The following is a 26,917-nucleotide window of genomic DNA, read 5'->3' on the forward strand; positions in this document are numbered from 1 at the left end:
TATACTAGTACCACATTGTTTTTTGTTTGTTTGTTTGTTTTTTATGTTTTTTGAGATGGGAGTCTAGCTCTCTCACCCAGGCTGGAGTGCAGTGGTGCGATCTCAGCTTACTGTAATCTCTGCCTCCCAGGTGCAAGCAATTCTCCTGCCTTAGCCTCCTGAGTAGCTGGGACTACCGGTGAGCACCACCATACCTGGCTAATTTTTGTATTTTAGTAGAAATGGAGTTTCATCATGTTGGCCAGGCTGGTCTGAAACTCCTGACCTCAAGTGATCCACCCATCTTGGCCTCCCAAAGTGTTGGGATTACAGTTGTGAGCCACTGTGCTTGGACATACCACATTGTTTTGATTACTATAGCTTAGTAATGTTTTGAAATTAAGAAGTACAAAATCTTCAACCTTTTTTAAGGTTGTATAGGCAACACAGGGTTTTTTGAGAGTCCATAAGAATGTTAAAATATTTTGTTTCTATTTCTGCAAAAAAAAAAAAAAAAAAAAAAAAAGTGCCATTGGGCTTTTGATAGGAATTGCATTGAATCCGTAGATTGCTTTGGGTAGTACACACATTTTAACAGTATTAGGTCTTCCAATCAATGAACATGGAATGTGTTTCCATGTAGCAATGTTGTATAGTTTGTGCAAGTTTTTTGCCTTCTTTATTGAGTTTATTCCGAAGTATTTTATTCTTTTTGATGCTATTGTGAATGAGATTGTTTTCTTAGTTTCCATCTCAGATTGTTTGTTGTTAGTATACAGAAGCACAACTGAATTTTTTGTGTTGATTTTGTATCCTGCAACTTTGCTGAATTTGTTTATTCTGTGTGTGTGTGTGTGTGTGTGTGTGTGTGTGTGTGTGTAATCTTTAGGGTTTTCTACATGTAAGATTATGTCATCTGTGAACAGAGATAATTTTAGTTCTTCCTTTTAATATGGATACCTTTTATTATTTTTTTCTTGCCTAATTGCTCTGACTAGGACTTCCAGTACCATATTTAATAGCAGGCACTGATATGGTACCTTCCCTCAGGACCTTTGGTGATTTAAGGGAGGACAAATTCTGTTTCAGTGTTGAGCAGTGCTTAGGTAGAGGTATGGGCTGAGAATATTAGAACAAAGAAAAGGAAATATGAGAATGTGGAGAATATTGAAAGGCTTCACGCATAAGGGGACATCTGAGTTCAATATGGAATGATAAGTGGAATTTGGACTTTTGAAGAAGAGCATGAAGCCAAGCAGAAGTCTTTAAGATACCTCTTATTTTGTCCAACCCCCTTTATTTTTCAGACAAGCAATGTGAGAGGCAGGAGTTAGTGAGTAAGCTGAGGGTGGATCCCAGATCTATCCCTTCAGCAGTGTTCTGTCACTTCAGGTGGTCTATCATCCCTACTACCTTGTTCAGTGATACTTTTCCTGATTAAAAGATTATGTAGGCCAGGCATAGTGGTTTACACCTATAGTCTCAGCACTTTGGGAGGCCAAGGCGGGCGGATCCCCTGAGGTCAGCCTGGTCAACATGCTGAAACCCCTTTTCTACTAAAAATACAAAAAATTAGCCAGGTGGGTGGTGCACGCCGATAATCCCAGCTACTTGGTAGGCTGAGGTAGGAGAATCATTTGAATCTGGGAGCCGGAGGTCACAGTGAGCTGAGATTACACCACTGCAGTCCAGCCTGGGCAATAGAGTGAGACTCTGTCTCAAAAAAAAAAACCAGATTGTACTGATTGCGATCCATGAATGATTAATCATATATATCACATTTCTTCCTGTTCTGGGCAATCCTTTTTTACACAGAGTAGGTGTAGAACTTAAGTAGATTTTCATTATCTTTTAGAGAGTTGCGCTGTACCCAAGCACTTTGTGTATTTTGAAACATACCTAAATCTGAATAAAATGATCATATATGTATATGAAAGAAGGCTACCTCAAGATGTAGAAAAATGAAAGTTGAGTAAAATGGGTCTTGAATTAAGACAAGCAAAGGATGAAATGACATACTAGCATCAAGTAACTATTTTGGAAATTCAAATAAAAGGATTAGAAAAATAAGGCACTGGCAGTTAAATGCAATTAAATTCTTTGCATAATAAAGTGCATGCAAAAAAATCCACAAGGAATTATTGTTAAATTATTATTTTTAATGTAATTTGGGTGGTGAATGCTGATTAAGATGTGTTGAAATGGTACGCATATAATATTGCTAGTATAAATTAATACAATCTTTTAATGATTTAGTTTAGTAATGTATTAAAAGCTATAAACATTTAATAACTTCTGAGCTAATAATTGTACTTCAACAAAGTGATCTGCTTTGAGAAATATTTCAAGTGAAATAATAGTTGGCATTTATTGAATAGGTACTTTCTACTTGGCAGGCACTGCTGTAAGCATTTAACATGTATTAGCTAAATCCTCACCATGGCCTCGAGGTAAGTAAGCATTATTAGACAAGAAAACTGCATCACAGCAAGGAAAACAACTTGCCCCAGCTGGTAAACAGGGGAGTTGGGAGTCATACCACCTGTGGTCTGTTTGTAACGCCTGTGCTTCAACCATTATGCTAGTCTGCTTCTCTCAGAGGGATATGTGCACAAACGTGACTATATTAAGGAATATCTCAAACTGTGATATTTGTTAATTAAGTAGCAAAAATTTAGAAGTCATGGTGTTACAAGACAGCAATGAATAATGTATGGTCTGTTTATTCTACATTGACCCTTATGTGTGTGGGCTTTAAAAATGATTATGAAGAGTTTTAAACCACTCGGAAAATGATTATGACAACATGAAATGCGAAAGACTTATAGTAATCAATGTAAGACTATAAGATGTCCATTATGTTAATATGGTTATAACTAAATAACAATGTACATAGTACTTCCTCTGAACTAGGTGCTGTTCTAAGCATTGTGTATTACTTAATTATCATAGAGAAATTATCCTGTGAGTAGTTGTCATCGTTATTCTCATTTTACATCTGAAGGAATTGGGCTACAGATAGACTAAGGTCAAAGTCTAACAACAGTAAATGAAGAGCAAGGATTTGAAATCAGGCAATCTAGTTTCAGAGTGTACATGTAGAACTAAAGTTCTATTCATTGCACCAACAAATTCCAGGAGAGATCAAAATGATAATAATGGTACTGTTTGTATGGCAGAATCACAGGAGAGAGGTATCATCCTATGTACCCCAAAAGGATTTTGACCTCATTTGCAATCACACTCAATAAAGCAAAAGGGGGAAATTACCCTTCTAGAATGGAACCCTTCCAGGCACATTTGTTTGGGTTATGATATGGTTTGACTGTGTGTTCCCATCCAAATCTCATCTTGAATTGTAATTCCCATGTGTCAAGAGAGAGACATGGTGGGGGTGATCGGATCTTAGGGGTGGTTTTTCCCATGCTGTTCTCGTGATTGTGAGTGAGTTCTCATGAGACCTGATGGTTTTATAAGGGGCTCTTCCCCCTTCACTCGCTCGCTGTCTGTCACCTGCCACCATGTAAGATGTGTCTTTGCTTCTCTTTCACCTTATGCCATGATATTAAGGTTCCTGAGGCCTTCCCAGCCGTGTGGAACTGTGAGTCAATTAAACCTCTTTCCTTTATAGATTGCCCAGTCTTGTGTATGTCTTTATAGCAGTGTAAGAATGGACAATTACTGGCTACTTCCGTCAACTTCTCCTTTTTCCTTTCCCATGCCTCTCTGAAAGCCACTACATCTTAGCACTCCATAATAATTCAGAATAGAATTATTTTGAATATGAGAGTTTCACTGGTAAAAATTGCAAAATTGACTATAAAGTTAGGACACTGGTTTTCCAAATTACATGTCCCTGAAACACACTTTTCACATGGCTTCCAGGGTTTCACATTCTTTGGACTTCTTACCTCACAGAATCTTTCCTAGTGTCTTTGTTTTTTTTTTTTTTTTTTTTTTTAAATTTATTTATTTTTTATTATTTAGTTCTAGGGTACATGTGCATAACGTGCAGGTTTGTTACATATGTATACTTGTGCCATGTTGGTGTGCTGCACCCATCAACTCCTCAGCACCCATCAACTCGTCATTTACATTTTGGTTGCTTCTTTCATCCTGACTTTTAAATGGTGGAGTGCCTCAGGACTCAGTGCTTGTTCCTGCCCTCTATCTGTACTCATCCCACCACATCAGTCTGATGAAATAGATTACCATCCAAATGTAAATGACTCCCAAACTAACACTTGTGGTTCAAAGTGCTCCTCAGGGTTATGGACTTGGATAGACAATTACCTCCTTGACATTTCCACTTGCACATGTAATGGTTATTTCAAGCATAACATGTGCAAAATAGATATTTGATCTCTTTTCCTCATCTCAAAATAGTACCACCATTTATTTACCTAGCTGTTCTTCTCTCTACCTGGAACACCTTTGCTCCAAATCTTTGTGACTCAGTCCACATACAGGTGGCCCTCCATATTCATGGGTTCTGTATCTGCAAATTGAAAATATTTGAGGGAAAAATAATACAACAAAAATGGACAAATAAAAAATACACTATAGCAACTATTTACATAGCATTTGCATTGTATTAGGTATAAGCAATCTAGATAAGATTTAAAGTATACAGGAGGATGTGCATATATGTACATGCAACTACTTTGCAATTTTATATCAAGAGACTAGAGCATCAGAGATGTGCATAGGTTACATGCAAATACTATGCTGTTTTATATCAGAGACTTGACATGGATTTTGGTGCCTAAGGAGTTCCTAAAACCAGTCCCCTGCAGATACTGAGGATGGCTCTATTCTTTCAGGTTCTGCTCAGATACAAGCTCATCAAAGTGGTGCACCTTGAACATTTGCTCTATTGATAAATAAATTTCGACTCCTGTCATTCTCTCTTCTCTTATTCTGCCTTATTTTTGTTATATCTCATAATTTTCTAACACTGCTCATTTATTTTTTTATTTGTGTATCACCTATTTCCCTCAATGGAATATAAGCTTTATGAGGGCAAGATGAGTTTGCTTTGTTCAGTACTGCAGTGCCTGGCACATAGTAGGTGGTCAGTAAGTACTTGTCAAGTGTGACTAAGTGAATGACTCTCATTACCTTGTATCATAACTTAGTTTCTTTGTTGAGTTTCATGTCTTTTAATAGTTCACTATATCATTTAATCAATTCAATTTAAACTCAGGTCAAATGATCTGAGTAATTTATCAGCTTAGATTCTATTTCAGACTTGTGGGCAGGATCCGCCCACCAGCCTGCACTAGTCCTAGCCTGGTTTCTTGAGACCTAGTTCCTTTCTTCTTTTTTCCTTTCTTACTGCCTTTCTTCACCCATCACTATTTTACCCTCTTCTTTCCCATTTCTAGGTTTGTTTCTTTTTGCAGTATCCTAGGCTTCACTGTGATACCCAGATGCATATGGTGACTTTCAGCATTGCCTTCTTTTTTTGTGTTGCATTTTTCTTTGTGAATGTATGATTTTCATGCTACCTCTCACTTTCTCTTCATCTAAATATACACAAGAATCCTTTCTCATATTGAAACACTGAATTTTCAAAGCAACTTCAAATATATTCTGTATCCTACATTACATTTTACACAGCTATCTCCAACTTTCTTTCCTATTGTTTGTCCCCATAAATCACCTTGGGGATGAAGCTGTTTTCTAACTTCTGAGTTTTGTGTGTCCAACTAACATTCTGTGAAGCTGAAAGGATGGGAAATATTTTACTTGAAGAAAAGAAATAGGTAGTTGTTGTAATCTAAATAATGGATTTACAAGATACTTCCTAAAGCAGGACAGCAGAGAAGTCAACTTGACCGTGAAAAGCTACAGAATGCCAGCAGCTACCAATAGCTGGAAGAGGCAAGGAATGGAATCTTCCCTGCAAGTCATAAGAGACAGTATAATAATGTCTGAAATTTGCTGAAAGAAAAATAAATTGGTCAACCTAGAAATTTATATCCAGCAAACTTTTTTTAAGTGAAGGAAAATAAAGACATTTCAAACAAAAGCTGAGAATATTCATTCCCATCAAACCTATACTATAAGAAATATTAAAGAAAGATCTTTAGGCCGAAAGAATATAATATCAGTTGAAAACTTGTCTCTACAAAACGAAAAAGGACCCAAAATGGTAAATTTTGTAGCTAAATGGAAAATACATTTTTTCATTAAAATTTTTTTTCATTTAGAGGGATCAAGATGGCTGAGTAGACACAGGTAGTGTGTTCCTTCTCCATAGGGAAGAACCAGAATAATAAGTATATACATTTTGAACAGATCATCTAGGAGAGAACACTTGGGCTCATCGGAGTAGAGACAGGAAGTGCTAGAAGTAAATAAGGAGGGGGTTTGAGGCAGCTTCCCCAGCTGGAAACTGACAGCACCAAGAGAGGCTCCTTGACACAGGGAGACAGAGAGAAATCCCCAGAGCTCTGAAATGAGTTTGTATGATCTTTGCTACAGGAGAAACCCTCAACCCACTAGGGCCTCATGCCTGACATACAGAGCTGCCTAAATATTGCAGAGACGTTGCTGCATAAAGGGAATCCACACAGAATCCCACAGGCATCCGAGTCTGGAGCGTCCTCAGCTGGGCACTATTTTCAGAACGTAGATACTGGGAATCTGCAGACAGAGCTTCAGCTGCTGCATTGCTCCAGTAAGGAAAAGGTGAGAACCTCCTAGGTTGCCTATACAACCCTAGGAGGAGACTTGCTACCCTGCAAGGGGCTGCTGCTGAGACCGAGACATGAGTGAACTGCACCTCACATAGATTTTTGCCCATGCTTCGTGCCTGGGTGGTGCCACAACTCTGGCCCCAGGTTAAGGTGCTATTTTGAGAGGCTAATGCTGGACTTCACCCCACCCTTGGCCCAAGTTTGTGCTGATGCAATTGCAGCTGCCACCCAGCCAAAGAGGGACAGAGAGGCCAGGCCATCCTATGCATATAGTGGACAATACCCACTATTCTGCAATGAGCTGCTGTGAGACTGAGATACAGCTGGACTGCATTCCCCACAGCTGCTTGCCCATGCTTCTTGCCCAGACAGTGCCTCATCCTACCTGGTTGCAGGCCCAAAGTATCATTTTTGAGATTGTAATGCTGAGCCCTGCCCCACCTTTGGCTTGAGTTTTGGCTGATGTGGCTTCAGCTGCCACCCAGCCAAGGAAGGGAAGGGAAGCCAGGTTCTCCTACGCCTGCCTAGGATAATGCCCAACACTCTGCTACAGGCTGGAGTGAGACTGAGACTCAAGTGGACCACACTCCTCACAGATTCTTGCCCATACTGCTTGTCTGAGAGGGGCCCAACCTCTGCAGTTGCAAGTCTACAGCTGGCATAATCTTTAGAGACATTGTTTGGTGACCTGGCCGTGGTGGTTACAGCTGGCATTTTAGTCTCGGACCAGAGATTGGAGTGCTGGCTCTGGACAGGGGAAGGGACCCAACAGCCAAAATTGAGTAATGAGTGTGGACAGTGCCCCAGCTGTAGGCACTGGAATTAGGATCTCTCCCATCACACAACTAGAACAGAAGGAGAGTTGCTGAAGCCGAGGTTTCTCCTGGGCAGTAAGACATGCAGCCAGGAACAGTTTTGTGACCTGGAACTGGTCTCCATGTGTCATTACTGGGTGTCCCAGCCTGTTCCCTTGGTCAGTTGGGGGACAGTGCTCCACCAGCTCTGAAGAGCAGGAGAGAGGCAGACCCCATTCCCCTGGAAAGCTAACCCTCAATACAGACTGCCCCTAAGGGAGTGCAGAATGCAGCCCACCAAAGTCCCCCCCATGGGTCAAAGGAAACATGAATGCAGTGTCAGCCACTGAAGGCAGCACCACCAAAGTCCAGGAATGGACGTGGGGAGGGGTTTATCTCTAGCCCCCCAAGCCCCGTTCTCAGTGTGCTGTTGCAGGCTCAGCAGGGACATTCCCCATTTGGGCCTGGGGAACATGGGCTGAAAAATTCTGCTTTGCAGGCTTCTCCAGTGGCTCCTCTCCCTCTCAAGGTGAATACATGCCAGAAGAGGGCACTTTTCACAATTCTTTGTTGGCTCCACCCCTTCCCCTACCTGCTGGCTTTTATTCTTAAGCACCATCTATTGGAATACAGCATAAAATATACTGCCAAATAAACTTACATCATTATAAAAAGCAATATCTGAAAGAGTCATTGCATAAACATATCTGCTACCAAGTAACCTTTACAGGTCCTTGGCACCCCAAAAGCACCCAGAAGTGAAGCCAATTGATTAGACACAATATACATAACAGCCATAACCCCAAGGGAAAGAAGAATTTAAAAATCAAGAAGCTCCATCCAAACAATAGCAAATTTTAAAAAACGAAAGAAACATCATCTCTCTCAGATGAGAAGGAAGCAGCGCAAAAACTCTGGCAATACAAAAAGCTAGAGTGTTTTGTCACGTCCACAGGATTCTACTAGCTCCCAAGCAATGTATAAACCTGAATGAAATGTGTGAAATGATAGATATAGAATTCACAATATCGATGAAAAAGAAATTTAGTGAGATCCAATAGAAAGTTGAACAGAAAGAAGCCAGAAAAATGAACCAAGATTTGAAAGACAAAGTAGCTATATTAAATAACCAAACAGAACTATTGGAATTGAAAATTTCCCTATAGGAATTTCAAAATATAATAGGAAACCTTAACAACAGACTGGACCAAGCAGAATAAAGAATTTCAGAGCTTGCAGACTAGTCCTTTGAATCAACCCACTCAAGACAAAAATATGAAAAAGAGAATTTAGAAAATAAAGCCTTCAAGAAATATGGGATTATATAGAGCCACCAAGTCTACAACTTATTGGCATTCCTGAGAGAGAAGAGACAGTAAGCAATTTAGAAAACATATTAGAGGATATAATTCAGGAAAATTTCCCTCAATGTTGCTAAAGAGGTTAACATGCAGATTTAAAAAAAAAAATCCAAAGAACTCCTATGAGATACTATACAAGATGACAATCCCCAGGAACATAGTCATCAGATGATCCCAGGTCAATGCAAAAGAAAAAGCCTTAAAGGCAGCTGGAGAAAAGGATCAGGTCACTTACAAAGGGAACCCCCTCAGACCAACAGCATACTTCTCAGCAGAAACCTTAAAAGCCAAAGATTGGGGGCCCATTTTTAGCATTCTTATAGAAATGCCAGCAAAGAATTTCATATCCTGCCAATTTAAGCTTCATGAATGAAAGAGAAACAGTCTTTCCCAGATAGACAATTGCTATAGGAATTTGTCACCACCAGACCAGACCTACAACAGATACTTAAGGGAGTTCTAAATGTGGAAATGAAAGAGCAATACTTGCTACTACAAAAGCATGCACAAGCACATAGCCCAAAGAGTGCATAAGGCAACTACACAATAGAGACTACAAAGAAACTAGCTAATCTTATGACAAAAATAAAACTTCACATATCAATATTAACCTTGAATGTAAATAACCAAAGCATTCCTCTTAAAAGACATAGAGAAGACACCCTTCTGCTGTCTTCAAGAGACCCATCTCATATGTAATGACGCCCATTGGCTCAAAGTGAAGGGATGGAGAAAGAACTATCATGCAAATGCAAGTGGAACACGAGAAAGAGCAAGTATCACTATTTTGTATCAGATACAATAGACTTTAAACCAAGAATAGTTTAAAAAAAAAAAAAAGACAAAGGGCATTACATAATGATAAAAGGTTCAATTCAACAAGAAGACTTAACTATCCTAATATATACACACTCAACATTGGAGTGCCCATATTTATAAACCATTTACTTCAAGACTTAAGAAAGGACTATCAACCCCACAATAATAGTGGGGAACTTCAATACCCCACTGACAGCATTAGATAGATAATAGAGGCAGAAAACTAAGAGAAATTTGTAACTTAAATATGACACTTGACCAATTGGACCTAATAGATATCTACAGAACATTCTCCCAACACATTCTTCTCATCTACACAGGGAACATACTCCAAAATTGACCACATGCTTTGTCATAAAGAAAGTATCAGTAAATTTTTAAAAATGAAATTATACTATGCATATTATTGGACCACGGTGGAGTAAAAATAAAAATCAACACCAAGAGGAACTTTCAAAACCACATAAACATGTGGAAACTGAACAACTTGCTCCTATATGACTTTTAGGTACACAACAAAATAAAGGCAGAAGTCAAAAAATTATTTAAAACAAATGAAAATAGAGGCACAATATACCAAAACCTCTAAGATGACCAGAGATTGGAGTGCTGACTCTGGACGGGGGAAGGGACCCAACAGCCAAAATTGAGTAATGAGAGTGGACAGTGCCCCAACTGTAGGCAAAAGCAATCTTGAAAGCTTATAGCACTAAATGCATCACTATAGCATCAATAATATAGAAATATTCCAAATTAACAACACAACCTTTTACCTAAAGAAACCAGAAAAACAACAAATTAAACCCAAAGCTAGAGAAAGGAACAAGATAACTCAGAGCAGAACCAAATGAAATTGAGATCCAAAATCCATACAAGGGATAAATGAAATAAAAAGTTGGGTCTTTGAAAGGATAAACAAAATTGATAGACTGATAAACAGATTAACAAGGAAAAAGAGAGAAGATCCAAATAAGCACAATCAGAAATGACTGAGATGACATTACAGCCAATTTCATGGAAATAAAAATCCTCAGAGACTACTAAGAACATCTCTATGCACACAGACTAGAAAATCTAGAGGAAATTGGCACATTCTGGAAACACATAACCCCTCAAGATTGAGCCAGGAAGAAACTGAAACCCTGAGCAGACAAATATCAGGTTTGAAAATTGAATCAACAATAAAAAAAAAACTACCAACCAAAAAAAGCCCTGGACCAGATGGATTCACAGCTAAATTCTTCCAGATATATAAAGATGAGCTGGTACCAGTCCTACTGAAACTATTTCAAAAAAATTGAGGAGGAGGAACTCTTCTCTAACTCATTCTATGAAACCAGTATCATCTTTATGCCAAAAATCTGTCAAAGGCACAAGAAAACCACAAGCCAGTAACCCTGATGAACGTAGACGCAAAAATCCTCAACAAAATACCAGCAAACTAAATCCAGCAGCACATCAAAAAGTTAATGTACCATGATAAATTAAACTTTTTTTCACAGAATGCAAAGGTGGTTCAACATAGGCAAATCAGTAAATGTGATTCATCAAATAGAATTAAAAATAAAAACCACACGATCATCTCCATAGACACAGAAAAACTTTTGATAAAATCCAACATCCTTTCACAATAAAAGCTATCAACAAGCTAAGCATTAAAGGAAGATACCTCAAAATAATAAGAGTCATCTGTGACAAACTCATGGCCAACATCATACTGAAGGGGCAAAAGCTAGAAACATTCCCCCTAAGAACTGATATAAGACAAGAATGTCCACTCTCACCACTCTTATTTGACATAGTACTGGAGGAGGTCCCAGCCAGAGGAATCAGGCAAGAGAGAAAAATAAAAGACATCCAAGGGAAAGTCATATTATCTCTCTTCATTGATGATATGATTCTATACCTAGAAAACCCTAAAGATTCCACCAAAATACTCCTTTTCCTGATAAATGACTTCAGTAGAACCTCAGGATACAAAATCAACGTACTAAAACTAGTGGAATTTCTACGTATAATAACATTCAAGCTGAGAGTCAAATCAAAAACACACTCCCACTTACAATAGCCACACACAATAAAATACCTAAGACTACATCTAACCACAGAGGTGAAAGCTCTCTATGAGGAGAACTGTAAACACGGCTGAAAGAAATCATAGATGACACAAACAAATGGGAAAACATCCCATGCTCATGGGTTGAAAACATCAATATTGTTAAAATGTCCATACTATACGATGGAATCTCCAGATTCAAAGCTATTTCTATCAGATTACCAAGACAATCCTTCACAGAATTAGAAAACTGTTCTAAAATTTATATGGAACTGAAAAAGAGCCTGAATAGCCAAAGCAATTTTAAGCAAAAACATAAAGCCAGAGGCATCACATTACCCAACTTCAAACAATACTACAAGGCTTTCCTTAACCAAACAGCATGGTTTTGGTACAAATATAGACACATAGAGCAATGGAACAGAATAGAGACCCCTGAAATAAAGCCACACATTTATAATCAGCTGATTTTTGAACAAAGTTGACAAAAGTAAACAATGGAGAAAGGACACCCTATTTATTAAATGGTGCTGAGAAAACTGGCTAACCACTTGCAGAAGAATGAAACTGCAGGATACATATTCTTTTCAAATGCATATGGAATAGTCATTAAGATAGAGCACATGCTGAGACATAATACAAGTTTCAATAAATTTAAAATATTTGAAACCTTTCAGAATATGCTTGTAATCTAATTAGAATTAGATTAGCAGTCAATAACAAAATAACATCTGAAAAATTACCAAATATTTCATTCATATGAAATTCTAGAAAGGCAGAACTAATCTCTCATGACACAAGCAGATCAGTGTGTGAGTTATGGTGGGTGTCAGAGATTAATCATGAGTGGTATGTGTCAACTTTTTTCAGGTTATGAAAAAATTATTTTTATTTTAGTGATATTTTCATGGGTATATACATCTGTTAAAGCTCACTGAACTGTATACTTGAATGAGCATTTTTTATTGAATGTAAATTAAACCTAAAAATTTATTTTTAATCAAATGATTTAAAGAATGGGACGAAACTAAAACAGAAGGTTGTAGAATGGAGAATGAAAACAACAAAAAAGAGACTTTTCAGTGGAGGAATGGTAGGTGAGAGAACACTTGCAAAATAACTTTGACCTATAATACATCTGTTAAGTGAGAAAAGTAGTTGGGTGTAAGAGAAAGTAAAGAGGATGTGAACATCTGTTACACAGAGCATATAGAAAATGCAACACGAATGAAGTGATTGCCAACTGAAATCAGAGAGCAAGAATACTGAATATGTCCAGTGTTCTTATTTCCCTTGCTTTCTCTCACTGTGGTTTGTGGCCCAGAGAACATGAAGAGCAGAAGTTACTAAGGATTAGGGATTACAGAAGTGCATATGACTAACAAGGAATGTATAGTGTTAGGAAAAGCAATGCAGATATGGCTAAAAAATTTGAACAGAAAACGTAATGGCTGGGAAAGAGGTAGGAACGGTAAAGTTGGTTGGCATGAGGAAGAGGTTGAGCATGTATGTAAGACAGGAAAAGATGATAGATAAGAATAATCTGAACTAGGAAAAGTTTTCTATGATCAGTTATATATTATGTGACACGATCTTACCAAGTTAGTAAACTATCACTACTGCCAAGCTACTAAGCTACTTACCAACTAGTAAGCTATTACTAGCAATGGCAGGTAGTCAAAGCTGAAAATATAAAACACCTCTGTCAGTCATAGGCTTAGAAAAAGTTCCTGTCCTTTCTGTAGGAAATAACTCAATAAACATCAACCTTATCAACTTTTAGCTCTGACAGTGTTTTATATTCTCCTTAACTTATGGCTGTTAGCGACAATTTATTTTCAAGACAACTTTGTGCCTTGTCTCCCAGTTTAACATGGACCTTTCAGTCTGTAATGCAGAGGATCCTCTAGGGTATAACTCCACAAGGCAGAAGACAAGTTTACTGTGGACAAAAAAAATGGGCTAGAATGTCTTCAGCCTCTCAGGCCCTTTATAGGGCTGATGATGTATGACTCTACTGGAGAAAAGGAAGACAAAGAGGTTTCAGATCATCAATAAAGCAGCTGACTCTCAAGAAACGGCTGGAAATCATATTTAAAGTAAATCTTCAATGAATTTGAAAGAATGCACATAAAAATCATTACCTGCCTCGTTTGGATATATCAGACCTATGAATATTTATGTAGAAACAAGAGCTTATAATTATCACAAAAAGAAAATGAACACTACTTTTCCCATTTAGAAAAATATGAAAGGCAAATTTTAAATGAAAGTTCTCTTGGGGCATTTGATATGTCATGAACTATCAAGACCATGACTATTTTTTAATAGCTTTTGAAATCTTTCTTGAAAACGTCTCTCTTCTTTTCTCCATTCTTAATTATTTATTCCTTAGTTTCAACCTTAGTATATTTATTATTCTCAGTTGCTTTTGTAAGGCCTTAACTTTTATCAAATTTGTAAAATAACAGAGAACAGAATTTTGATGTCATTCGAATGCCTCACCTAGTACTATGACATAGTAAACACACAACTAATACGACTGCACTTGGATTCAAAGATTCTTCAATGGTGGAGAATAGAAAAGCTATAGGGCAGGATTTCTAGTCTGCACAGAGCTGAGCACAGAGGAGCAGTGCTGTGTCAAGGGCAAGACTCTCACAAGTGGCTGGGGCAAACAGAGAGGAAAGACTGTTCCCCTAGAACCTAAGTAGCCAGTTGTTCAGGTCCAAAGGATCCCTCTGTTGCTAAATCAGGGATCAAACCTTAAATAGGTTAATTTTTTCCTATGTGAACATACAAGGGTAAGGAGACTTACCATTCTCATCAAAAGGAGATGGAAAAGGGACACAGAGTTCTGACATCTGCATAAGCTACCTAGCTACCTGCAATCTAGCTGGTACAACAGCTATCTTTAATTTTTACTAAAGGAGCTCAACTAGGTTGCCCTAGATGAAAAAACCAGTAAGGAGAAAGCTTAAATAGCTTGCCCAAAATGACACAGCTAGTACAGGGCAGTGCTTAAGTAACTTCCTGAAGTTACACAGGTAGTGAGAGGTGGAATTACTAGGTTGTTCAGCACCACACTTTTCTCCTCTCTACCTCAATGGTTCCTGGCCCTGTGTGGGTGTCTCCTAGTGGATAAAATGGCCCTCTTCCATTTACATTTGTCTTATCCTTATATCTTCAAAGTGCTTCATAAGACAAAAAGAACCTGCCCTTGATAGACTGCCTCCCACTGCAGCAAGTCTAGCACTGAGGAGCCCTAAGACTAGAATGTCAGCTTCCTAGGGGGAGGATAGATAGGAAAGGCTCCTGAGACCTGGGGCCTGGGAGAAGGAAGAAACAGGTTCAAGATTAAGAGGAGGTGAGTGATACACTTGGCTCAGACATAAAATGTAATGCCCACCAAAAAACTCAGTCATCAATCTGAATAATATTTACTGAAGTGATTTTTAAAATCACAATGTGAGAAACCCATGAAGAACAAAATATCAAACTTGTAAATAAAGATAGGATCTGGCAGGGCCAATGTTATGGTGAGGCAAGTGAGGTTGAGTCATGTAAATGAAGGGCTGGACCCTATCTTAATTTTAAACTGCTGAAATTGTATTCGTCATAGTTTTTTTTTGTTGTTGTTGTTTTTTTGGCATTTTGATTGTTAAAATATTGCATTATTTATCTTGATTACTGCATTTTGGCATTCTCATAAATTTTGTGCCTGAGCTGAGTGCCTCACTCACTTCATTCTAACATTGGCTTTAGGGTGAAGACTGGGGAACCAGTCTGAACCTGACAAATAGTTTGGGCCTCACAAAAGAAAGGAGAAAGGTGGGAGCCTCACTAAGAATTTCATGCCAGGCTCCTCTTGGTACATTATTTTGTTTATTCCTGACAGCCACCCTCCAAGGCAGCTATTAGTATTATCACTTATATAGGAAACTGAGTGCCAGTATTACAAGGGTAGGAAGTGACTGAGCTGGGTTTCAGCCAAGGCCTGTCTGCCTCTAGAGCCTGGCAATTCCCACTACTGGCTGATACGTGCCTAATAGTTTATAACCAAAATTCTTGACATTTTCTCCACCTTTCAAGTCACAAGCTCCACCACATGAAGACAGAAATCAAAATGGGAAATTTCATTTGCTTGTCCGCTCTTGAAGCTGCCTGAAATTTTAAACCATAGCTCTCCTGATGTCCTTAAAATACTATTCTTCCCAAGTTATTCATATTTTACTTCAGACAGTAAAAGTGTGAATGCAATGCACCCATTTTACATGTAGCATTCATTACTATGTTTGATTGGTGTGCTGTCTGCTGCACCACAGCATATTTAGAACAGAACGGATCAGTTGGTTGAGGGGAATCAGTAACACTCTACACTTGTATTGTGGATCCAGTCAATTTGGATGGTCATCCAATCTTGGATGTGGTGAAAAGAGGGTGGGCTTAGGGTCTAAGTGAAATTGACTGCCAGTGTGTGACTCTGAATCATTTATTTATATCTCTGAGGTTTTGGTTCCCCTTTTTATAAAAATTTTATTAAATGTTTTCATTTTTCCATAAAACTAAGATTGAAGGAAAGTCTGCCTTTCTTAAAGTCAACAAGGTCTACTGATAAAGAAGGTACCTTGTAATCTCTCCTTTCATGACAGAAATCCAGGCCTAGTTGATACTTTTTTCTATTATCAACTGTAATTAAGGCATAAGGCTCTCCCTGATATAATAAATGATTAAACCTCTCAATAAATAACTTCACATAGGCCTGGCTATGCTGATTACTTCATCACTGCCTTCTGCAATAGCCACTATTGCCATCTACAGCTTGGGCTCCTGTCCATAAATTGAGTACAATTAACAAATGCATTATTGTCATCTTGTTTGTGTAAATGTTGTGAATAATAGCCATTTATTATCTAAGATGTCACCTTTTGGCTTTCACAAACTAAGATTTCATGAATTCATAGACCATGTGCAGTCTTTCAGGCAGAATTCATCAAGTATCTCTTTGGAACCCTAATAGATTTGGGGGGCATAGTTCTGTTTGTGTCATCTTTGCATGTTCAATGCCAAGTATAATGCCTGGCATATAATAGGTTCCACAACAGCTAATAGTTGATCATTGATGGAAATCACTCAGATAGTTTATTTCATTTTGTCCCTGAAAAAATAAACACTGCAAACACTGGTCTTTCCAGAGTCTCACTGGATATATATCTGTGCCCTTCACCAAATGGCCCATGAATTAGCACATCAGAATGAAGAGGAAGTATTAGGGACTAGAATAACTAGTAGATGATACTAATCAAGCTTTTGACTTATTGAATTAATTTAGATCAAAGACTGAATGAATCCTTGTCATTTACCTCATTTTCTAATATTTGAGCATTTAATCTTTTGGGGAGATCTTCTTTGGAGGAATACATTCATTCAATAGATTGAATATTTATGAGTCAAATGTTTCAGGTTCTAGAGCCTCCAAAATGTCTGAGATGTTATCTCTGTCTTTAAGGCTATCACAGGCTACTGGGTAATGTATACAGAGTTAAAGTGCAGTGCAAGTGCATAGAAACATGTCCGAGGAATAATACGGGCATAAAAGAGAAGTTATTCACTTTTATTTCCTGAGCCTAGGAAGGTGTAGCAAAGCAGCTTCAAAGTGGTCTAAAGAATGAGTAGGAATTTTCCAGTCAGTACAAAACAGCACAATAAGCTTAGGGATTTTTTTTTTTTTTTTTTTTTTGAAACAGAGTCTTGCTCTTGTCACCCAGGATGGAATGCAATGGCGCCATCTTGGCTCACTGCAATCTCCACCTCCCGGATTCAAGCAATTCTCTTGCCTCAGCCTCCTAAGTAGCTGGGATTATAGGTGCCTGCCACCACACCCGGCTAATTTTTATATTTTTATTAGAGACGAGGTTTCACCATGTTGGCCAGGCTGGTCTCAAGCTGCCTAACCTCGTGCTCCACCAACCTCAGCCTCCCAAAGTGCTGGGATTACAGGCGTGAGCCACTGCACCCAGCCAGGAGTGGTAACAGCTTCATATGGTTGGAACACAGGATGCTTGGAGGGGGCAGGGGATGACGCAGCACATTGAGTCAAGGACCAGATGATAGGAAGCCCTCTGTATCTGTTGAATTTTAGCTTGGACCTCTTGGTCAGAGATTCTCAACAGTCCTGAGAAATACAGGATACCACTTGGCTCACATCCCAATTAGTATGAATGTGTCATCCAGAGTGATTAATCCCCTTAGTATATGTGATTTTGGTTTGGCCTTTTGCCCTGAGAATTTCAAACTTGTATGTTAGAATCCTATAGTGGGAGCTTTTGAAAAATACATATTCTTCTCATCTATGTCACCCCTCTAATCAGTTACTGAACACAGCCCAGCAGTAATCCCTAAACTCATGTTTAGGGATTTCTGAAGTGGGGAGACATTGACAGGTGTTAAACAGGGTTAAAATATCAAAGTAAATGTACCTTTATGTCATTTAATAAATGACACTCTGGAAAGGTCAGATTGTTCACTGTGGGGAGGATGTTTGGGAAGGGAGATAAAGGGCACAGATGACCAAATGACAGGGATTCTTCAAATCACTGAAGTAGTTAAAGCCAGGTATAAAGAGAATATGAGCTAAGTCAGTAGGGGGTGTAAAGGAGGAGCTAGAAATGGATAGCATTATAACTACAGAATCCATAAGACAGGTTGCATGAAACTGGATGAGTAAAGTGATGAACAGTGAAGAGTTTAGAATGATCCTAGATTCTGGCTGTGGTTCCTAGAAAAGGAAAGAGATACGTTCCAGGAGGTTTGGAGAAAAGCAACAAACTCAACTTGGGACATGATTAGAACTTGATGATTGTGGTTTATTCAAGATTTTATGCCTTGCAGGCAGCTGTATATCCCAGCCTGGAGCTCAGGAAGAAGGTCTCGGCTGAGGATGGGGATTTGGGACACATGTGTTGGGAAAAAGCTGAATGTTGGGAGGGAAACTGAGGTAGGGCTTGCTTAATGTCCTCTGGAATGTGTCTAGACTTGCTGGCTCCTTGCTTATAGCCCTCCTAGGCTCCTAGGCTCCTAGGCTCCTATTCCCATTATCTCAAGTAGCAGAACATGTTCCATATAAATGCTAAACCATCACAGCTGTAAATCGTGTACTTAATGCAACATGTCCTTTTGACCTCCACGTTCTCACCACCTGTTTCTTTGTTGATTACCCATAAATACCGTGGGCTCCCAGGGCTTGGGGCCTTCGCAGCCTCTACAATAGCGATGGCCCTCTGGCGTCCAACCTTTTTCTCTCATTTTCTCTCACTCTTTTCCTCAATCCTTTGACTCCGCTGGACTTTGTCACCCCCACGACCTGGTGTTGGGTCTGATCACCCCAACAACATCTTTGTTTAGGTAGAAGTCAGAAGTTAAGTCAGTAGGTGAGATGTCTCAGGAAGCAGAGACAGTAACAGAATACTGAGAAGTTAAGCCTAAAAGCATTAAGTTTTAAGAGGAGGGTTAAAAGAAAGTGTTAGCAAAGAAGACTGAGGGGCAGCCATAGAGATGGCAGGAAACCCAGGGAAAGACAAGCATGATAGAAGTTACCAAAGCCAGAAGAAGAATTTCAAAACGAAAAGGCGGCAAGCGTGGAAACATTTGAAAGACAAAATAATGAAATAACCATTGAGGAGGTCCTCAGTAATTACGGTAAAGGCAAATTCAGTTTAGTAATCTTAAGAAAATTGAAGTCAACTTTCTGTGTGTTGAGAAATGTATTGTGGTGAAGGAGAGATAAGGAGTATAATTTTCAACAAGTTTGTAGAAGAGGAGATATGGGGTGTCAGCTTACTAGAAAAGGATGCGTGGTTGAATGCACAAATGTGTCTGCTTTTAAGATTGGAGAGAAATGGCAAAACTTGCTGAGTGGAAGATGGAGTTTAACGATTGGAAAGAAAGTATAGTTGACGCAGGAAGGGATGAGAGTCTACAGAATGAGGAGTGGGGCTTGCTTTAGTTTTCATTATGCTGTAAGCTGCTCCCACTGAATTGGGAAAGAAAGTGCATATGAGAGAGGAAATGGAAATACTCATTTGCTTCCCATACCTTCCCACCTTAATCGTTAAAATAACCCCATTCCTTTTTTTACCACACCAAAACTTTAAAGATAAGTATATTTAGGCAGAGATTTTTATGGCATAAAAACTTCACAAATAAAAATACTAGTGGTGATTAGTAAAAACCTCTCAAACTGCACAAAATCACATCAACTTGACCTCAAAAACATGGTAAAATAAAAGCAATTGTTCTTTTAATATCTAAAAACTCACCTGTAGGTGTTTTGCTGTTGATTTGCTTTGCAAAAATGGCAATTATCAGCTCCTGAGCAAAAGCTCCTCCCACGATGCCTGAAAATATTAATTTAGGTACACTGAAAGGGGAAAAAGTCTGTGCGTGTACTATTCAGTTCATTAGTCAAGTAGAGCTAAAGGAGTTAATATTTGGTCCAATTCTCCATCTTTTGTCAAGTGAGGAGACAGATCATTATGGAGAAAATGTGCTCACACTGTGGATGTTTATATTATGCGTCTTCAGAGTCTTATGTATTTAGGGTTTTATTTTTTAAATAGTACCTTTCCTTAGTGTACAGTTATTCAGAAACATCTCCTGGTTTCATTTTTGAGGTTGTAATGGCATTCACACGAAGCATGGAAAACATAAATAGCATATAATGATAGAAAGGACTCATCACAGGAAACCAAGATTTAACCTCAGTGGAAATTACATAGGTTGGAGGGGAGAGGGAAGGCAGTATTTTGTCTCAGACAGACCTAAATTGAGATTACAACTGTTGATATCTACTATCTCAGGGCAAGTTTTAGCACCTGCAAATCTTACTTGTTAAATGCTGGTAGGCCTTTTCTGTTGGGCAGGAATTTCTGCGGAAACTATCTTAGGTTAGTTCACAGCTGTAGTTCCTGAGCCCTCACCATAAGCCACAGAAAGGAAAAAGTGTATTTTTCTCAGGTCTCCAAAACTGCCAAAATTGTTGTTTCTACCCTAGAGATTAGAACAGAGCCAGACTCGAGAAAAAGTAACCTTCAACGGGCTGTGAAAGTAATTGCTGATGGGACAATAAGGACTAGGGTAGAAATAGGGGAAAGGAAGGCAGTACATCTGATGACACAGGGGTACACTGGGGCTGGGTGAGAGCTCTGATTTTGTTTAGTTTCTATGAGTACTTCAGTCTCATTTTCTACAACCCTGTTGATGGGAAAGTTACACAGATTCTACAAGCACAAGGCCCTGTAGACGTAGGCAAGTTTAAACCTAATAAATGGAATGGTCAGCTTTGCAGAACAAAATATCAGAGTGAGCCAAAAAAGCAACTAGTGGGGAAAAATCTGAAGGCCACAGAGATGGGAACTTCCCACTTCATCAATGTTCATTCTGGTGTTTTTTAGTATGTGCTACACTCTATTCATGGCCTCTTTTTCATTCCCAATACTAATTTGTGATTTCCTTTATTTAAAAAAATTAATATTGCCAGAGGTTATCTTATTCGTCTTTTTCAAAAAACTAGTTTTGGCCTTTGATTCTTTCTGTGATGTTACTTTCTATTAATCTTGGCCTTTGTTCTTTTTCTACTCTTTTTGGGTTTATTGTTTTTCTAACTTAAGTACATGCTTCATTTAATTTGTAATTTTATAAACTTCTAAGTATCACTTTAGTTAGGTCATCCCAGTTTTGAGTGTAGTATCTTAATTTGTAATCCAGCTCCAAATACTTTCCTATTTCCATAATTTCCTTGAAGTTTGCTACTAAATTTACAAAGTACGATGAATTTATTTTGCATTACTGATTTCTAACTTAATTGCATAGTGGACAGAGAAGGTGTAGTATGTTTTATACAGACCATCTGGTATATTGAAACTTGCCTTATAACTAAAGTGCATGGTCAATTTTGAAATGCCTCATTCATGCATGAAAAGGATGACTCTTTGTCACTAGATAAAACTACCTAACTGTATCTGAATTGTCTATTCTTAAAAAATTTTGCTCCCCATGAGTTATGGCAGAAATGAGAATTCATTGATTTTCTTTGGAATGTCATCAATTTGTTTTATATATTTTGAAGCTGTGTCATCACGTACATAGAAGTTTAAGATTGTTGTTTTTATAGTTAATTATTTTTCTGGCCACATGGTAAGCTTTTTATTCTTAATGCTTTTTGCTTTAAAGTTTCTGCTTTCCAAAATAAGACTCTCTGCCAGGTTTTTTTGTTTTGTTTTTAAAGTATTCTTTGGTGTATTTTGTTCTATCTTTATTTTTCAACCTGGGTTCTTGAATGTTAGGTGTTTCTCTTTCTGATTTACCAACATACATACTTACATTAGTCCATTCTTACACTGCTAATACATACCCAAGACTGGCTAATTTATAAAGGATAGAGGTTTAATTGTCTGTTTAGCATGGCTGAGGAAGCCTCAGGAAACTTACAATCATGGCAGAAGGGGAAGCAAACACAGCCTTCTTCACATGGTGGCAGCAAGGAGAAGTGCCAAGCAAAAGGGGGGGAAAACCCCCTTATTAAATCATCAGATCTCATGAGAACTCACTATCATGAGAATAGCATGGGGGATAACTGCCCCCATGATTCAATTATCTCCCAGCCGGTCCCTCCCATGACATGGGGATTAAAGAAATTACAAGAAGAGATTTGGGTCAGGACCCCGCCAAAACCATATCAATACTTTAGTGTCATTCTGTGTTAACCTTATGTATGACTGTTTTGTAGAACATAAAGTCTAGGTATCCTGTCAGAATATCACATCTTACGTATAAGTTATTTAAAAGCTTACTGCATCACCAAAAAGCCATGATTTATTTACATACAGTATAAAATTAGGGTAAGAAACTCACATACATTAAAGCATGGACATTAATGCTTCTGTATAGCTACTATCAAAACACCAAAGGCCATGCAAGGAATCCCCATTTGCCTTTGTCCCAAGATCATATTTCCTTTCATTGTGTCTCTTGTGTGGTTCTTGGTGAATCTGATCATATTCTGTGTATTCTTAGAATTTAACTTTACAATCTTCAAAAAGAAATTGAGTTTCCCTGTGAACATGATGGGTTTCCTTTGTAATTGAGTTAACAAAGTGAAGGTACTAGTATTTTTACTTTTTTACATCTTGAAGCCTGTTTCAGATTTGATGTCTACATATTATTCTCACCTGGCAACTTGTATCTTTGCTTTTAAGAAGCACAGCAGAGGTTGAAGGACATTTAGACTGTGACCCGCTAGGCCATTGTGTTGTCTTGAGCAAGTCCATTCATCCTTCTGAGCCTGTTTTCTCACATCAAAAGTGGGGAGCTAGACCAGATAACCTCAAGTTCTGTCGAGCTCCAAATGGTATGTTCTATGATTTTTTCCACATTTAAAATATTCCAGTCCTTGCATCTGTGTCCACCATGTTAAACACCATTGCATCAAATTGTGAAGAACTTATTTATATTTATAATCAGGTCAAATTGTTTCCAAATTCCATCTCTAACCCTCATTTCTTCACCGCTAAATTGTTCTAGAAAGTGCAACTACTTTCCTTGCACTCAATGTTCACCATATCTCAAACTTGTTTATTTTAGATACAGGGCCTTGGTCTGTTGTGCAGGCTGGACTGCAATAGCATGATCATAGCTGGACTGCAGCCCCAAACTCCTGGGCTCAAGGGTTCAAGCTAATCCTCCCACCTCAGCCTCCCAAGGAGCTGGGACTATAGGCACATGACACTGCACCAGGCTAATTAAAAAATTTTTCATGGATGATGTCTTGCTTTGTTTCCCAGGCTGATCTCAAACTCCAGGCTTCAAGCGACTCTTTCACCTCGGCCTCCCAAAGTGCTGGGATTACAGGCGTGAGCCACTGCACCCAGCCAGGAGTGGTAACAGCTTCATATGGTTGGAACACAGGATGCTTGGAGGGGGCAGGGTATTAATGCAGCACATTGGGTCAAGGACCCAATGATAGGAAGCCCTCTGTACCTGTTGAGTTTTGGCTTGGACCTCTTGGTCAGAGGTCCTCAACAGTCCTGAGAAATACAGGATACCACTTGGCCCACATCCCAATTAGTATGAATGTGTCATCCAGAGTGATTAATCCCCTTAGTATATGTGATTTTTGGTTTGGCCTTTTGCCCTGAGAATTTCAAATTTGGCTGTATGTTAGAATCCTATAGTGGGAGCTTTTGAAAAATACATATTCTTCTCATCTATGTCACCCCTCTAATCAGCTTACTGAACACGGCCCAGCAGTAATCCCTAAACTCATGTTTAGGGACTTCTGAAATGGGGAGACATTGACAGGAGTTAAACAGGGTTTAAAACATCAAAGTTAAATGTACCTTTATGTCATTTAATAAATGACACTCTGGAAAGATCAGATTGATCACTGTGGGGAGGATGTTTGGGAAGGGAGATAAAGGGCACAGATGACCAAATGACAGGGATTCTTCAAATCACTGAAGTAGTTAAAGCCAGGTATAAAGAGAATATGAGCTAAGTCAGTAGGGGGTGTAAAGGAGGAGCTAGAAATGGATAGCATTATAACTACAGAATCCATAAGACAGGTTGCATGAAACTGGATGAGTAAAGTGATGAACAGTGAAGAGTTTAGAATGATCCTAGATTCTGGCTGTGGTTCCTAGAAAAGGAAAGAGATACGTTCCAGGAGGTTTGGAGAAAAGCAACAAACTCAACTTGGGACATGATTAGAACTTGATGATTGTGGTTTATTCAAGATTTTATGCCTTGCAGGCAGCTGTATATCCCAGCCTGGAGCTCAGGAAGAAGGTCTCGGCTGAGGATGGGGATTTGGGACACATGTGTTGGGAAAAAGCTGAATGTTGGGAGGGAAACTGAGGTAGGGCTTGCTTAATGTCCTCTGGAATGTGTCTAGACTTGCTGGCTCCTTGCTTATAGCTCTCCTAGGCTCCTAGGCTCCTATTCCCATTATCTCAAGTAGCAGAACATGTTCCATATAAATGCTAAACCATCACAGCTGTAAATCGTGTGCTTAATGCAACATGTCCTTTTGACCTCCACGTTCTCACCACCTGTTTCTTTGCTGATTACCCATAAATACCGTGGGCTCCCAGGGCTTTGGGGCCTTCGCAGCCTCTACAATAGCGATGGCCCTCTGGCGTCCCACCTTTTTCTTTCACTCTTTTCCTCAATCCTTTGACTCCGCTGGACTTTGTCACCCCCACGACCTGGTGTTGGGTCTGATCACCCCAACAACATCTTTGTTTAGGTAGAAGTCAGAAGTTAGTAGGTGAGATGTCTCAGAAAGCAGAGACAGTAACAATACTGAGAAGTTAAGCCTAAAAGCATTAAGTTTTAAGAGGAGGGTTAAAAGAAAGTGTTAGCAAAGAAGACTGAGGGGCAGCCATAGAGATGGCAGGAAACCCAGGGAAAGACAAGCATGATAGAAGTTACCAAAGCCAGAAGAATTTCAAAACGAAAATGCGGCAAGCGTGGAAACATTTGAAAGACAAAATAATGAAATAACCATTGAGGAGGTCCTCAGTAATTACGGTAAAGGCAAATTCAGTTTAGTAATTTTAAGAAAATTGAAGTCAACTTTCTGTGTGTTGAGAAATGTATTGTGGTGAAGGAGAGATAAGGAGTATAATTTTCAACAAGTTTGTAGAAGAGGAGATATGGGGTGTCAGCTTACTAGAAAAGGATGCGTGGTTGAATGCACAAATGTGTCTGCTTTTAAGATTGGAGAGAAATGGCAAAACTTGCTGAGTGGAAGATGGAGTTTAACGATTGGAAAGAAAGTATAGTTGACGCAAGAAGGGGAGAGTCTACAGAATGAGGAGTGGGGCTTGCTTTAGTTTTCATTATGCTGTAAGCTGCTCCCACTGAATTGGGAAAGAAAGTGCATATGAGAGAGGAAATGGAAATACTCATTTGCTTCCCATACCTTCCCACCTTAATCGTTAAAATAACCCCATTCCTTTTCTTCCACACCAAGACTTTGAAGATAAGTATATCTAGGCACAGATTTTTATGGCATAAAAACATCACAAATAGAAATATTAGTGGTGATTAGTAAAAACCTCTCAAACTGCACGAAATCGCATCAACTTGACCTCAAAAACATGGTAAAACAAAAGCAATTGTTCTTTTTAATATCTTAAAACTCACCTGTAGGTGTTTTGCTGTTGATTTGCTTTGCAAAAATGGCAATGATCAGCTCCTGAACAAAAGAGCTCCTCCCACGATGCCTGAAAATATTAATTTAGGTACACTGAAAGGGGAAAAACGTCTGTGCGTGTACTATTCGGTTCATTAGTCAAGTAGAGCTACAGGAGTTAATATTTGGTCCAATTCTCCATCTTTTATTTTTCAAGTGAGGAGACAGATCATTATGGAGAAAATGTGCTCACACTGTGGATGTTTTTATATTTTGCATCTTCAGAGTCTGATAAGGGCACTATGCATTTAGGGTTTTATTTTTTAAAATAGTACCTTTCCTTTTGTGTACAGTTCGGAAAGATCTCTGTTGGTTTCATTTTTGAGGTTGTAATGGCATTCACACGAAGCATGGGAAATATAAACAGCATATAATGATAGAAAGGACTCATCACAGGAAACCAAGATTTAACCTCAGTGGAAATTACATGGGTGGGGGTGGGGGGTGCGGGGAAGGCAGTATTTTGTCTCAAACAGACCTAAATTGAGATTTACAACTGTGATACCTACCGTCTCGGGGCAAGTTTCTTAGCTCCCGCAAACCTTACTTGTTAAATGCTGGTAGGCCTTTTCTGTTGGGCAGGAATTTCTGCGGAAACTATCTTAGGTTCACAGCTATAGTTCCTGAGCCCTCAAAGCCACAGAAAAAGTGTATTTTTCTCAGGTCTCCAAAATGGCTAAAATTGTTATTTCTATCCTAGAGATTAGAACAGAGCTAGACTCGAGAAAAAGTAACCTTTAATGGGCTGTGAAAGTAATTGCTGATGGGACAATGAGGACTAGGGGTAGAAATAGGGGAAAGGAAGGCAGCACATCTGATGACACCAGGGGTACACTGGGGCTGGGTGAGAGCTCTGATTTCGTTTAGTTTATATGATTGAGTACTTCACTCATTTTCTACTACCCTGTTGACGGGGAAGGTACACATTCTACAAGCACAAGGCCCTGTAG

General features: G+C 38.8%; 1 long non-coding RNA gene across 1 annotated transcript; it reads right to left on the minus strand.

Annotated features, from left to right (window-relative positions):
• Positions 1-4,341: 4,341 nt before the first annotated feature.
• LOC144336344 (uncharacterized) lies at positions 4,342-26,237 on the minus strand. Its single transcript, XR_013408012.1, has 3 exons — positions 25,919-26,237; positions 20,032-20,109; positions 4,342-4,477 (listed from the first exon to the last, which is right to left on the minus strand). It is a non-coding gene; the product is annotated as an uncharacterized LOC144336344 (long non-coding RNA).
• Between the last annotated feature and the right edge of the window lie 680 nt (positions 26,238-26,917).

The sequence above is a fragment of the Macaca mulatta genome, chromosome 17 (genome assembly GCF_049350105.2).
Source record: "Macaca mulatta isolate MMU2019108-1 chromosome 17, T2T-MMU8v2.0, whole genome shotgun sequence".
Taxonomy (NCBI): Eukaryota; Metazoa; Chordata; class Mammalia; order Primates; family Cercopithecidae; genus Macaca; species Macaca mulatta.